Genomic DNA, 14996 nt, shown 5'->3' on the forward strand with positions numbered 1-14996 from the left:
AGCCATACACAGCGGTAAACAAGTGACTTATACAGAAACTGAATTAAATATGCAGCAGAGACTCAGGTCAGTATGGCAGTGAACTGAAATAAAGAGAGTAGAGCGCGGTGCAACAGGTGCAGCCGCACCTGGCACTGAGCGCAGGGGGCAATGTTTGGAAATAACTTATTGGTTTAGAAGCACCTGCTGCAAAGTTCTTTGTGTTTCCAGCAACGTTTAGGCAAGAAGGCAAATGTCAGAATAACTCGGACGATTAATGTTTCTGCTGGAGAGAAATGGGAGTTTTGTCTAGTGGCAGTTTTAACTCATCATAAAGTAGCACAGATGGTTAAGATGCCTGCTGCAAAGAATGGGTACCATACAGATCATAGAACGTTTTTATCTTGGATAGTTCAGTGGGTTACTGCTTCTGTCACAGAGATCTTTTAGTTACTTGAAGTTCATAAGTTATAATCCTAATACAGCACAGTGAGCTTTGAACTATTATCAAAGAGCTACAAACACACTGCATGGTGTAGGTTACATTTTGCCCCCCCCCGAGTTTTTCATTATCTTTTTTTTTTTTTTTTTTTTCTTTTTTTTAAAAACCTTTATTCGTGCATCTTAAAAGAACAAATACGGGCCTACAACCGTCAGGCCGGCCACGATACAGTAAAGCACTGATACCCACATTACAGCCCCCGTGCATCAACGGTCAGGATTAACAACAGGTTATGAGTCACATACTGGAGATATCTTTGAAACCCGGGGAAGGAGAGGTGAAGGTTAATTTTAAGTTTTTTGATAATTTTATCTGAGAAAAAAAAAATCAATGAAGGATAAGAGCAAAGTAGATTCGAGTCCGCAAGATAGCTTCACCACACGGGCGAGCAGCAACATCAGTAAGAACAACAATGGGAGTAAAATCTCAATCAGTGAGGCGGTGCAGAGATATATCAGGATAGTCACATGAGCCAGTACGCACCCCTCCAGAGCCGCCCCCACTCGATCCACCCCACACCCGGACCCCGAATCGAAGAAAGTAGAGCACAGAGACATAAAAGAAAAAAGGCCCATAGAACTAATTGAGAACAGAGTATTACCCCCCCACCCTACACCAATGCGGAGGCTACGGCCTACCCCCCCCCCAGCATAGTGCCTGTCGCCCAAGGAACCCGAAATATAGAGAAGAGAGAAAGTAGGAACAGAGTAAAGAAGGGAAGAAAACAAAAAAGAAGGTGGGGAGGAGCCCACTGGACACCAGAGCGCCCCGAACCATCAGCCAGTTATGGCCCCCACACACTGAGAGCCCTCTACGCCAAAAAACGGCATGCAAAGATACCATGGCACCACAGTTTAAGCAAGGGATACAAGTCGCGACGAGTGCGCGCAAAACATACATACAGTCCCAGTCCCAGGCCAGCCCGTCCATAAACCATAGCGATAGAAGTCAGTCTAGCCCTGGCCCGATCGCGGGCTTGGGATTAAACCAGCTCCTGCGTGAAGGCCCCGTGTCCCGAGCAGACAAAGACAAGATGGCCGCTTGTGAGAGGATGGTGAAGTAGGATCACGAAATGGCCGCCGACCATCGATTGAGGTCCCTCGTTGCACCACATAAAATCCAAACCTGGCAAGTAAGGTACAGGAGTTCCACAAAAAGGCAGCAGTGGGCCACCGCGGACGGTCCCTCGAAGCCGTTAGGTATCGCTCAGCAGGATAGCCTCGCGGACGCGGTGAGGCAGGGAACAATGAAGCAGGCAGCCATGACCAGGGGGACAAAATATCCGCGGTTGAGGTGGAGAGCGGTGGACCCTGGGCGCCGGGAGCGCTAGATGAAGGCACCAGTGTAGCACAATCATACACCGCCGCTGCTTCCCCGCAAGAGGACAAGAGCACCGGAGGACCCACGCCCTGTGGATGACAAACAGTGCGCCCACGGCCCGCAGCCGACAGTATGGGATCAAACCTCTCACTCAGCGCCTGCAGGCCAGCGCACATCTGTAGTTGAAAGTCCCGCAGGACAGCCAGAACGGAGCCGCATGTCAGCGGAAGCCGGGCCCCAACATCGGCAGCAATCCGGGACGGCACTGTGGAGCTGGTGTCCGGAAGAGGGAGGGCGAAGTGAGCAGCGGGCGAGACCGGAGTGTCACCCCCCCAGCCGCGAGCAGGCACTCAACGCCATGTTTTGCCGCTATACGGTGCAATGGCCAGGGGGGGGGGGTCGTGGCAAGGGGTCAATTCCCCTCAGGTCTACGCCGCAACAGGAAAGGCCGACAGTCGCTTATCTTCTCGCCGGTCCCCCTCGCCGCCGGCTAGGCAATAGGCAAAGGGGGCAGCAGCCCCCCACAGCTCGGTCCTCAGAGCGGGGCAGGAGACTCACCGCACCGGGGCCCACCCCACAGCTCCAGCCCGTCAGGCACAGGGTGCAGAAGGTGTCCGGCCGTCTCTCCCCGGGCTCATCAGGCAACGATCCATGGTGCGAGGCGAGATCGGGACCGCGGGGCTCAGGTTAGCGCTAGCTGGTCCGGTAACTGCGGAGCTTCCAGGAGGCAGGCAAAGGCCGTAAGGGCGCAGGGTTTCAGTGCCGAGGACAAAAGCACCCAGAACTCGGGCATCCGGGCGGGTTAAGACTCCGGGAAAGCAGCAGCGCGGTCAGCGCGTCTTCGCACACGGTGCACCTCGAGAATCGGCGAGGATGGGCATCAGGATAGTAGTCCGAGGCCACGGACCGACGGAGCCGGGCGCTCAAGCGTCTGCTCCGGTCGCCATCTTGGCTCCTCCCTCCGTTTTTCATTATCTTAATGTTAATCAAGCGGGTTTGTTTGGGTGGAAATACGTTCTAATTAGTAAAGCCAACCCCAGCCACTGTGGTACATTTTAAATCCAGAGTTTGTGCCTTTCCAGACTAAACGCTCCTAAAAAATGCTACTTACTAGTATGGATGACATGTGACTCCTACACCTTGTAATCCTCTTGGTCTTCTATAACATTTCCTACAGACTAGTTTACACACGTATGATTCACTGTCTCTGAATAATGTGTGAGAGATGTAAAGTGCTCTGACAGCCGACACTGGTATGAGTAGCACTATAAAACAAATTAAATGCATGAGAGAGAGGGGCTATAAAGAGATGAGGGGCCCTGTTGGAGGGAAATAGTGAGGGAATCTGAAGTAGTAGTCAGTGGAGTGGGGCACCAAAAAGGACTATTGCACCAGGCACCATCAGCGCTAAAGGCAGCCCTGTGTAAGATTAGTGCGCTCCAACTACCAGGTGACGTCAGGCTTGATTTGCTTGACATCTGTATTTGACAATCGAAGGATCCAGTCACTCTGATCCCTGGGTATACAATACCTCTAGTAAAGAGCAAAGAGCAAATCTGTAGACTGCAGAAATAAATATGTGGGATGCAGGAAGACACTATGCACAGCAGAGATTTAACCAGATGACCTAATGTTGAATGCAAATGTATCTCTTCCAATGGGAAGGTCTTGCCTACTGTTGTGTTCAGGATGCTGCCAAAGAACAGGATGGATGTTTGGGGCCATGACTGAGTCTGGACTGTGTTGATTGAAAGACATAACTTGCTTAACGGCTTTGTGCACCACATTGAGAACATGTCTGTTGTGCAATATTCTTCCCCTTGACCAGCCAGTCATCCCAATGTAGATCTTTTAGTGATGCAGGAAAATCACTGCTCGAGCCATGCACTTTGTAAATATCCTTGGATCTGGCACGAGATCCAAGGCGCAACCTTGAACTGATAATGGCGCACAGCTAATTCAAATCTCAGTTACTTGCAATGCTCGACGTGAATGGGGATATAAAAGTAAGCATCCTGTGGCTCTAGAGAAGCCATAACTCCCTTTAACACTTTTGACGGGCTTTGTGCTTTTGTTGAGCTACCAAAAGATTCAGGATGGGGGCGTCACTCTTCATGATTCTTTCTTGACTGAGAAGAAACTGGATATTGGGGCATGTTCCAGCACCCATTTATGAAGCATAGACAGCATCTCAGCCTGCAAAATTTTCAGATGCTGGTGCACAAATCCTAGCAATTTCACCTGGCATAGCTTGAGTAAACATGAGCAAATGGCTGTATTGTAAAAGTTCTAATACCCATTTGTTGGTTGCAATATCTTGCCATTGCGCATAGAAGGTGCAAATCCTTCTGCCCATGGGGTTGGCTGGCCATTCGGTGGAGACAAAATCACCATGGCTGGCAGTCAGAAACGTAGTGAGGGATCCTTGGGCCAGATGATTTTTTCCTAGATGGTTGCTTTGAACACTAAGAGTAATATTATTGGTTAGAGGGGAACAGATAATAATGCTTCCTTACGATACATCAGGCGTTTATTGAAGCACAAGGCAGTATAGCTTGTATCTGCCTTGCAAGGAAAGACACCTCTACTTTTTGCCCAGCGAAAGGTCTGCAGTCAATATTAAAGGCAACAGAATGTACCACTGTCCAACTTCAATGAATGAAGGGCATCGCCTACATGCCTTCTCCAAGGGGTTGTGGCCCTCAACAGGCAGAGCTAAAATTCTATGTTGTTCTATTGGTCTGAAAGAGGTAGACCACAGCCTCTGCTGCCACCTCCTGCCATCTGACCAAGTCCCTCTCAGAGAATGGCGAGGATCCATTATTTTTCCATTTAGTAGCAGATCAAGGTACGGAGCCATATCTGGCCACATATTGGGATCACAATTGCCAGAGAGTCTACAGTCTTGATAGACTTCACCAGCATAGTAGAAACCTTTTTTTCTAAAGTTGCCCATTACTTGTCTTTTATGGTCCAGTGGCAAAGATGAATTTCTACACTGTGTGCAATACATTACCATCGAATTGGCCTGTGGTGTCTTTATTTTTTATCCAGTCTAGGGACAATGGATGAGAAAAGGCATGTGCTTGCATGACTGTTACGCCTTCCAGATATGATGAATGATTGGGATCACAATTACTGATATACCAGATGCCTCCTTAAAATTGTATACAGGTCTGTTTGGCTAACAGGCACCAGAAAATCTAAATGTGTTGATGCTCTCTCCACCAGGGAATGAAATTGGGCGATATTGTCTGCGGTGAGTTGGGATGAGGTGGTGTAGATGGACTAATTGATGGGGCTATGCAGTGATCCTATTCATCTGGTATTGTGGGCCGGTCAAGTTCTTTTTCACCGCCATCATCTTGGTCATTATCCAAGGTTTCTATATACACTTATGGAACTGGTCTTAATGGTGGAGGCAGAGAAGCAGCAGGGGGTTGTGTCGGTTCAGCACAATGTGGTGGCTCCAGTGGTGGCTAGGATGGCACTTCCACATTTGTTGAGGATATGGAAATCAGTTATTATTGTCTTACATCATCCAATGAAGATCGTTAATAAGTTCTACAGGGACCCTAAGCATTCATGGTTGTTGGTAGGATGGGTCTTAATAGTACTCTACATAAGATTAATCATAACGAGGGTGCTCATATCCCAAAGAGACTTCTACCTCAAAATACCTGTAACTGATGTATTATTGTTGATTATGTGGATATTGATAAACCTCATCCTTTTCTGCCTGATTGTGGTCAATAAGTTGCGTAGGCCTGGTGACATTCCTAAAGGGCCCGTAATTGTGCGATTTACTTTCAGTGTACTGGAATTTTGCTGGTGATTTTGAGGGCACTTTGCTTGGTAATGTGTCCTCAGAAAGCGAGGGCAACTTTGCAAGGATTGATGGAAAAGAAACAGCCCTCCATTGAGTGTTGCTGAAGGTGCTGCCGACGGTGATGTTGAAATGTTGGCAGTACAGTAGTTATCTAGCGTGCTGTTGGCAGCAAATCAGTTGGGGCCATCATCAAAGGTGAACGATGCATAATAGTTGATGGTACAGATGCTAACGAGTCCCAAATTGCTAGAGTCGTTGCTGAACATATTAACAGTGGTTCATTGACAGGTGTAGCCGACACAGCCAGGTCTATCATCAAAAGGACCACTGTCCACGGTTTGACAGTTTTAAGATACATCATGCATCACAGAAGACTACTTTGACAGCCTATCCAGCTTCCTGTCTGATTTTTCAAGGACTTACAGTGGGCTTCTCCAAAGGTATGGTACATACCACATAGACAATGTTTTGAAAGATGGTTGTATCCCCTCAAATGGTCTTTTTGGGTGTCCGTTTACCTTTAAAGATGTGCGTGGGAAGAATGTCGCATCAGATAAGATCTAGTAATTGGCAGCCTTTACTGCAACCAGTCTGCACTGGGATGCAGGATTTTCAAGTTGAATATGTAGCAACGTTTACAATCCTTAAATGTATGCTACAGATGAAGGTAGTAGATGCAGTCAGAATGTGAATTGTTCACAAATAATTACTTTTTACCATGAGGCACATGGTTTAAAAAGGATTTTTTTAGGCTATTAAGCCATTGCTTGGTAGAAAAAGTTCTTCCCATAGACTATGAAACATAGGTAAATAATTCCTAAAGAGTTTAAATCTAGTAGAAAATCCTGCAAAAATATTGAAAGAAAGTTATTTGATCAGAGCTATGAGGAGGACTTTCTGCCACATGACTTGCAGTAGAAATCTGAAGTATGGCAGCCTCTGGGGGGAATGGAGTTCAGTGCACTCTCACCTCCCTGGCTGGAGTTTGGGTATTTTCTAATGGGAGATTGCATTACTAAAGTTACATTGCTTATCCTCTTTTTTTCAATGCATTTCATTGGTGTGGCTATACTACAGTTGGTTTTCCAGCTCGACGATAGGGAATGTTTCAAGTATGTGAATCTATGAAAGATCCAATGCTGGGAATTACAGGATTCATTTTTAGATCCAAGACCGATGGCTGTAAATAGAGATGACTATTTGATATTTTTTTAATTTGCCTCGGCATTTCAGTATTCATTAATAGGTTATTGATTCACAGTTATGTTTTAAGATTTTTAAAGGACGACCCGAGATTTTATTCTTCATTTCTGTACAAGTTATTGGAAATAATAGAGCAAATATACCCATGGAGTATTTGACAGCACGTGTTTCTTAAGTTGCTTCAATATGGCGTAATGTCAAAGCAAATGTTTGCTTCAACCTCTACAAGTCTAGTTCATCTACCACCTGAGGGACATCTTTTCCCATTATTCTCTACTCAATCAACAAATCTAAGGTTAAAGACGGGCAATAAGGTCCATGCATACCTTGAGTCTCCTAACTTTCTTCTCATTTTGTCGATCAAGTCAGGAAAACATTAGATTGCTTTGCAATAGTTCTCTTTTTTCCGTGGGAAGATGGTTATTATTTATTTTAGTGTTTGCCTTGTTTCCTACTGCAGCATTTCTCATATAGGTTGAGATGAGAAGCCTACTGGTGTTGGAGCTGTTGTTGGAGTCAGGGAATAATTACACTTGCCTAAGTTCCAAGTCCTGATTTGCTAGTTATTTGTATCTTCTATCGAACCTTGAGAGACTGGAGGGTGACAGCTGGTGAAAAAGAATAAGGGATGGTTTCTTACCTGTAATCTTGCTTTCTCTCAAGTGAATGTCTAATGAAATCATAATCCTAAGCAGTAAATTGTCCCACCCGTGCAGGGACCACAGAGAACCTATTTAAAATATATCTTCATAAGTGTAATTCTTCCCTCATTTCAGGAAGGCCGAGTTTGAACATTTAATTTTTTTATACCATTTTGCAGGCTATAAAGTCATTGGCGATATTGGCCAATGACTTTACTTTTTTTTTTTTTTTAAAAGGTCAAATTAGTAATAAAACGTAGGCAAAATTACAAGACGCTATATAGTTCTTCCTACTGAATCTCTTTCATAAACCTTTTTTAAAAGAACTGGAGAATGAGGAATAGGGCAATGTAGACAATGAGGAATAGGGCAATGTAGACACATAGGTTGCAGTCATGTACATATGAAAACTGACTCCGCAACTTTAAAATCAGTAGGTTCCCATATATTCAAGAGACACCTACGTGCCTCTGGGCGAAGGACGAGAGCGAGTACTTCACTTATTATGTCATGTATTTTACGCCAATAGGATTTTATGTGTTCGCACTCCCATAAAATGTGCATAAATGTGTCCAATAGTCTGCTTAACCAATTTTTGATTAGAGACAAGCATACACTCATTAAGGATTTCATGAAAATCCTGCCTGTATTCCTTCACTAGTCTCTCATTAAATCTTTAGAAAGCGTCCCAGAGAGATTAGTCACATCTCTCCAAAAGTTTAGTTGCTGACTTTATTGTTTTAGCGAACTTCTTTCTTTGTTTGATGGAACAGTAGAAGGAGCGACTGGGTGTGATTTCTGTGCTGCAGACACAATCACAGAGTCTGGAAGAGGCTCCATTCCAACGAAGAGAGGGTCCTGATCAGGTGGTTTGTACGTTTTGCAAAGTCTAGATGGTGCTGACTTTATTGAACCAGGTACTATACATAACTGCATAGCAGGTTCAAGCCATCCAGGAACTAGCAGAAGAAGAGGTTTGGATGGTGTTTTCTGATGCAGATTCTTGAATATCACTGAGGTTGATGTAGTTGGAGTGGGTACTGTGATATTCAACTTTGCTGCTCTTCTAACCAGTACCTCACTGAACACAGTAAGGTTGTCTGCTGGTGGGATCTTTGCCAGAGGTGAATCAGGGAGAGTTGGACAGTGAGGAAGAGGTCCATGATGGAGATTGTCTCCTTTGTCAACACTTGGTCAACAACAAGATCTTCTGTTGGATTGTTTAGACCGGGAGTGGGAGGTTGATCTCCCTTCTAGAAGACCGTCTAGACCTCCTTCTGAATGATCTGGAACATGATCTTCCTTTTCCAGGGGAACTATTGGTTGAATGTCTTCTCCGAGTTCTAGAACGAGAACTTGGTGAGTGATGAGCCATTACCATTTCAGGCCTTACTGGACCAGAGGGAAGAATTAGTGGAACAGTCTGTGGAGGAAGCAGAGGAGATAAAAGCAGTTGAGTAGGCGATGGGCCTGGGGAAAAAAAGCAGATTTCGAACCCCTTGGCGATAGTGTAGGCTAAAGGAGTAACTTAGAAGTGATCTCTTATGAAGGGGAATAGATTTGAGAGTACTCCAAGTCAGAAGTAATTTTTTTTCGCTCCTTAATTTACAGAGCGTTAATGCAGGTTGATGGAGATGTTGATCTCAAAGTCGCACAAGGCTTCGTAGTCGCATTATTGGTGTTTGTTGATGAGAGCATGACCGTCATTTAGGGGTCACAGCTGCAACCCTTGGCTTGCCCCTTGCAACCTCTGGCACTGACTTCAGGAGAGGTAAAATCTGTGCCAGGAACACAGTTACAACAAACAAATGATGGACGGAATGCTGACAATGCAGACATTCTCCCCCAGTCAAGAGATCTGGGTTAAATCCATCGTTCTTTTGCCCACTACGCCACCCCAGTTCAGACATGGCCATATGCAAATCAGTCTTGACCCTGTGCCTCATGGGAACAGTCCAGCCCGAACTGCCAAGCCATGTCTTCCCTGGACCGGAATCAAGCATCCTAGGACCGGTTTCTGGCTATCAGCCGTCATCAGCCAGGATAGCTTGACTCCAGTGGCGTAGTGAGCACGGGTCCCACGTCTGGGAATACCCATCCTAATTAGGGCGAAAAGCGTTACAACAAACAAATGATGGACGGAATGCTGACAATGCAGACATTCTCCCCCAGTCAAGAGATCTGGGTTAAATCCATCGTTCTTTTGCCCACTACGCCACCCCAGTTCAGACATGGCCATATGCAAATCAGTCTTGACCCTGTGCCTCATGGGAACAGTCCAGCCCGAACTGCCAAGCCATGTCTTCCCTGGACCGGAATCAAGCATCCTAGGACCGGTTTCTGGCTATCAGCCGTCATCAGCCAGGATAGCTTGACTCCAGTGGCGTAGTGAGCACGGGTCCCACGTCTGGGAATACCCATCCTAATTAGGGCGAAAAGCGTTACAACAAACAAATGATGGACGGAATGCTGACAATGCAGACATTCTCCCCCAGTCAAGAGATCTGGGTTAAATCCATCGTTCTTTTGCCCACTACGCCACCCCAGTTCAGACATGGCCATATGCAAATCAGTCTTGACCCTGTGCCTCATGGGAACAGTCCAGCCCGAACTGCCAAGCCATGTCTTCCCTGGACCGGAATCAAGCATCCTAGGACCGGTTTCTGGCTATCAGCCGTCATCAGCCAGGATAGCTTGACTCCAGTGGCGTAGTGAGCACGGGTCCCACGTCTGGGAATACCCATCCTAATTAGGGCGAAAAGCGTTACAACAAACAAATGATGGACGGAATGCTGACAATGCAGACATTCTCCCCCAGTCAAGAGATCTGGGTTAAATCCATCGTTCTTTTGCCCACTACGCCACCCCAGTTCAGACATGGCCATATGCAAATCAGTCTTGACCCTGTGCCTCATGGGAACAGTCCAGCCCGAACTGCCAAGCCATGTCTTCCCTGGACCGGAATCAAGCATCCTAGGACCGGTTTCTGGCTATCAGCCGTCATCAGCCAGGATAGCTTGACTCCAGTGGCGTAGTGAGCACGGGTCCCACGTCTGGGAATACCCATCCTAATTAGGGCGAAAAGCGTTACAACAAACAAATGATGGACGGAATGCTGACAATGCAGACATTCTCCCCCAGTCAAGAGATCTGGGTTAAATCCATCGTTCTTTTGCCCACTACGCCACCCCAGTTCAGACATGGCCATATGCAAATCAGTCTTGACCCTGTGCCTCATGGGAACAGTCCAGCCCGAACGTTGGATTTAACCCAGATCTCTTGACTGGGGGAGAATGTATGCATTGTCAGCATTCCGTCCATCATTTGTTTGTTGTAAGGAACACAGTTGCAGCTCGTCCTTATAGACATCTGTGGGGGCTGCTGAGGTAAGTACAAGAAATGCTTTTAAATGTACATTGTGTGGGGCTGGCAGATAAGTCTGTGTTTACGTGTGAGAGGAACAAGTTACTTACCTTCGGTAACGCTTTTTCTGGTGGATACAGTATCTGCCTGTGGATTCCTCACCTTGTGAATATCCCCTGCGCCAGCATCCCACGGAACTTTTCTTTTCCAGCACTCCACGTCGACGTGGGCGACGTCAGAATGCATCGGCTCCGCACGCGACTCCGTTCGACGTCATCGGAGCCATAAGAAGCCCACGTCGGCGTGATGACGTCAGTTCCACCCATTTTTTCCGTGCCTTCGAGGCGAACAGGTGAACCAACGACAACTCCAAGTATACACAGTATACAGAATACCAATACATAGCATACAAATAAAAGGAATGCTAAACAAACAAGCATTTCCTACCAACAGTACAAGAAAGTATCAAAACATCCCAACAAGACCTCTTTCATGGTACACAAAGGTGGACAACGGGGAGGCGGGTGGGCCAGTGAGGAATCCACAGGCAGATACTGTATCCACCAGAAAAAGCGTTACCGAAGGTAAGTAACTTGTTCTTCTGATGGATACATCTGCCAGTGGATTCCTCGCCTTGTGAATAGATTCCCACAGCAGTCCCCACTCCCGGAGGAGGGTGTCCACCTTCCTATACCAGAAAGTCTTGCAAGACAGAGCGCGCGAAGTGGCCCTCCCTCCTCATCTCCGAGACCAAGCAATAATGCTTTGCGAAGGTATGGAGGGAGGCCCACGTCGCGGCCTTACAAATGTCTGCCACAGGAACACCCCGGGCCAAAGCAGATGTAGATGACTTAGCTCTAGTTGAATGAGCTCTAATGCCCTCAGGAGGGGTCTTACCAGCCAGGGCGTAGCAGATCTTGATGGCAAGGATAATCCATCTCGACAACGTGCGCTTGTGCATCGCTCTTCCTTTGGAATGTCCAACATAACCCACGAAGAGCTGATCGTCCAGACGAAAGTCCTTTGTTCTGTCCAAGTAAAAGCTTACAGCTCTCTTTGGGTCCAGGCGATGAAGCCTTTCCTCCTCTTTGGAAGGATGAGGAGGAGGATAGACAACAGGGAGAGTAATGGACTGCCCCAAATGAAACGGTGTGACAACTTTTGGCAGGAAAGCAGCCCTGGTCCTGAGAACCATCCGTTCAGCATGCAAGGTTAAAAACGGGGGTTTAGAACTAAGAGCTTGAAGCTCACTCACCCTCCTTGCCGAGGTTATGGCTACAAGAAAAACCACCTTAAAGGACAACAGCCTCAAAGGACAACTATGTAGAGGCTCAAATGGGGACCCCATCAGAAAGGTTAAAACAAGATTAAGGTCCCACTGAGGCATTACAAAAGGAGTGGGAGGAAACATGTTTGTGAGGCCCTTGATAAACCTCAGAACAACCGGAGATTTAAATAGTGACGGTTGATCTGGAAGGCATAGAAAAGCCGATAAGGCCGAAAGATAGCCCTTAACCGTGGCCACAGCACAGCCCTGCTGAGCCAAGGAAAGAGCAAACTGGAGAACATTAGAAAGATGGGCTTTTAAAGGGTCAATGGATCTCTCCCCACACCATTTAACAAATTTCGACCACCTGTAGGAGTAAATGGTGGAGTGTCGCCTGGCCGATAAAATAACGTCCACCACATCAGGCGGGAGAGAGAAAGAACTCAGGTTGCCCCGTTCAATCTCAAGGCATGAAGGTGTAAGCTCTGGAGGTGGGGGTGTAGAACCTGCCCCTCCGACTGCGAGAGGAGGTCTGCCCTCAGAGGGAGACGGAGCGGAGGGCACGAGGAGAGGCGGAGAAGATCTGTGTACCACACCCTTCTTGGCCAATCCGGGGCGACCAATATGACTTGGGCCCGGTCTTGGCGAATCTTCCTCAGAACCTGAGGAATCAAGGGTATGGGAGGAAACGCGTAAAGGAGTTGTGAGCCCCAATTCAACTGAAACGCGTCCCCCAACGTCCCCTGCATCGGATACTGGAGATTGCAGAATGACGGGCAGTGCGCGTTCTCGCGGGTAGCAAACAGGTCCACCCGAGGAGACCCCCACGTCCGAAAGACGTGACGAACCACCTCCGGATGGAGCCTCCACTCGTGGTCGGCGGAGAACTGCCGACTGAGACTGTCCGCACGCACGTTCAACACCCCGGCCAAATGATTTGCCATCAAACAAATCTGATGGTCCTGGACCCAGGACCATAGTCGTAAGGCCTCTCTGCATAGACAAAGAGACCCCACACCTCCCTGCTTGTTGACATACCACATCGCGGTCGTGTTGTCTGTCAGTACTTGAATCGACTGACCGCGAAGGGAAGGGAGGAAGGCCTTGAGCGCCAAACGAATCGCCCGCAATTCCAGAAGGTTGATGTGAAGCAACCTCTCCTCTGGAGTCCAAAGTCCTTTAATCTCCAGATCCCCCAGATGCGCACCCCACCCTAAAGTGGATGCATCCGTTATCACTGTGGCCACCGATGGAGGCAGATGGAAGGGCTTTCCTTGAGACAGATTGCCCTCCACGCTCCACCAAGACAGATCCGCTGCAGCTTCTCCGGAGATCTTGATCGACTCCCCGAGATCCCCGTTGTGCTGATACCACTGCTTGCGGAGACACCACTGGAGCGCCCTCATGTGCCAGCGTGCGTGGTTGACCAACAGAATGCAGGAGGCAAACAGACCTAGCAGGCAAAGGACCTTCAGAACTGGAACAACCGCTCCACTGTGGAATAAAGGGACCATCTCCTGAATGTCGAGAATCCTTTGAGGAGGAGGGAATGCTCGACACACAGTAGTGTCCAGTACTGCCCCTATAAACAGGTTGCGTTGAGAGGGCACCAGGTGAGATTTGGGCACCTTGATTGAAAAACCCAAGTCGAATAACAGCTGAGATGTCACCTGCAGATGACGCTGCACTATCTCTGGGGACTCTGCCTTCAGAAGCCAGTCGTCCAGGTAAGGGGAAACCGGGATCCCTGACCTCCTGAGATGAGCAGCCACCACTGCCATCACCTTTGTGAAGACTCGAGGTGCGGTAGTAAGACCAAAAGGAAGGACCGCAAACTGGTAGTGTTGCGACCCAACCGTAAAATGGAGATACTTCCTGTGCGACTTCAGGATTGGGACATGGAAGTACGCGTCCTGTAAGTAGAGCGACACCATCCAGTCTCCTTGCTGCAACGCTTGAAGAACCTGCGCAAGGGTCAGCATCTTGAATTGCTCCTGTCTCAGGTAAAAATTCAAGATTCTGAGGTCCAGAATCGGATGCAATCTGCCGTCCTTTTTGGGAATCAGAAAATACCGGGAGTAGCATCCCTGACCCCATTCCTGCTCCGGAACCACCTCTATTGCACCCTTCTGAAGCAAGGCTAGAACCTCTTTCTGCAGGAGAAGCAGATGGTCTTCCGAGCAATAACCTTGGCAAGGAGGGTAAGGGGGAGTAAACTCCCGAAAGGGAAGGGCGTACCCAGTCTCTACGAGGTTCAAAACCCAAAGGTCGGTTGTAACAGATTTCCAACCCCGTAGAAAGTAGGATACCCGACCCCCCTCAGGTCTTACATGATCCGGGATGGGGGATCTAGGGCTGCTTCCCTGAAGCCTCATTTGGAGCAGAGGAGGAGGAGGAAGAAGAGGGGTTGCGACCAGAACCTCTCCGACCCCTTTGCTTCCCTCTATAGGACCTATAGAGGGGATTCTGCTGCTGTTGTTGCTGCTGCTGTTGGGGCTGTCGGAAGGAGCGAAAGGATGATCTTCCGAATCCCCTAGACTTTTGAAAAGCTGTACCCCTAGCAGGAGCCTGCAGACCCAAGGACTTTGCCGTCAATCTGCTGTCCTTAAAACGTTGAAGGGCAGAGTCTGCTTTCTCCCCAAACAGTTTCTGTCCGTCGAATGGTAGATCAACCAACGTGGCCTGAACATCCGCTGAGAATCCAGAGGAACGGAGCCAAGCCTGCCTCCTTGCAGCTATAGACGACCCCATAATTCTCGCCACCGAGTCCGCCGTATCCAGCCCAGACTGTATCACCTGCCTAGCAGCCGCCTGAGTGTCCGCAACAACTGCCAGGAAGGACGATTTATCCCCCTCAGGCAACTTAGGGGCCAAAGATTTGATAGAGTCCAT

The 14996-nt window shown here is 48.0% G+C and overlaps 1 protein-coding gene across 1 annotated transcript in view; it reads right to left on the minus strand.

Annotated features, from left to right (window-relative positions):
* BBS4 (Bardet-Biedl syndrome 4) overlaps positions 1 to 14996 on the minus strand; it is a 532628-nt gene that overhangs the window by 114633 nt on the left and 402999 nt on the right. The window lies entirely within an intron of this gene.

Source organism: Triturus cristatus, chromosome 3_1, assembly GCF_964204655.1.
Source record: "Triturus cristatus chromosome 3_1, aTriCri1.1, whole genome shotgun sequence".
Classification (NCBI taxonomy): domain Eukaryota; kingdom Metazoa; phylum Chordata; class Amphibia; order Caudata; family Salamandridae; genus Triturus; species Triturus cristatus.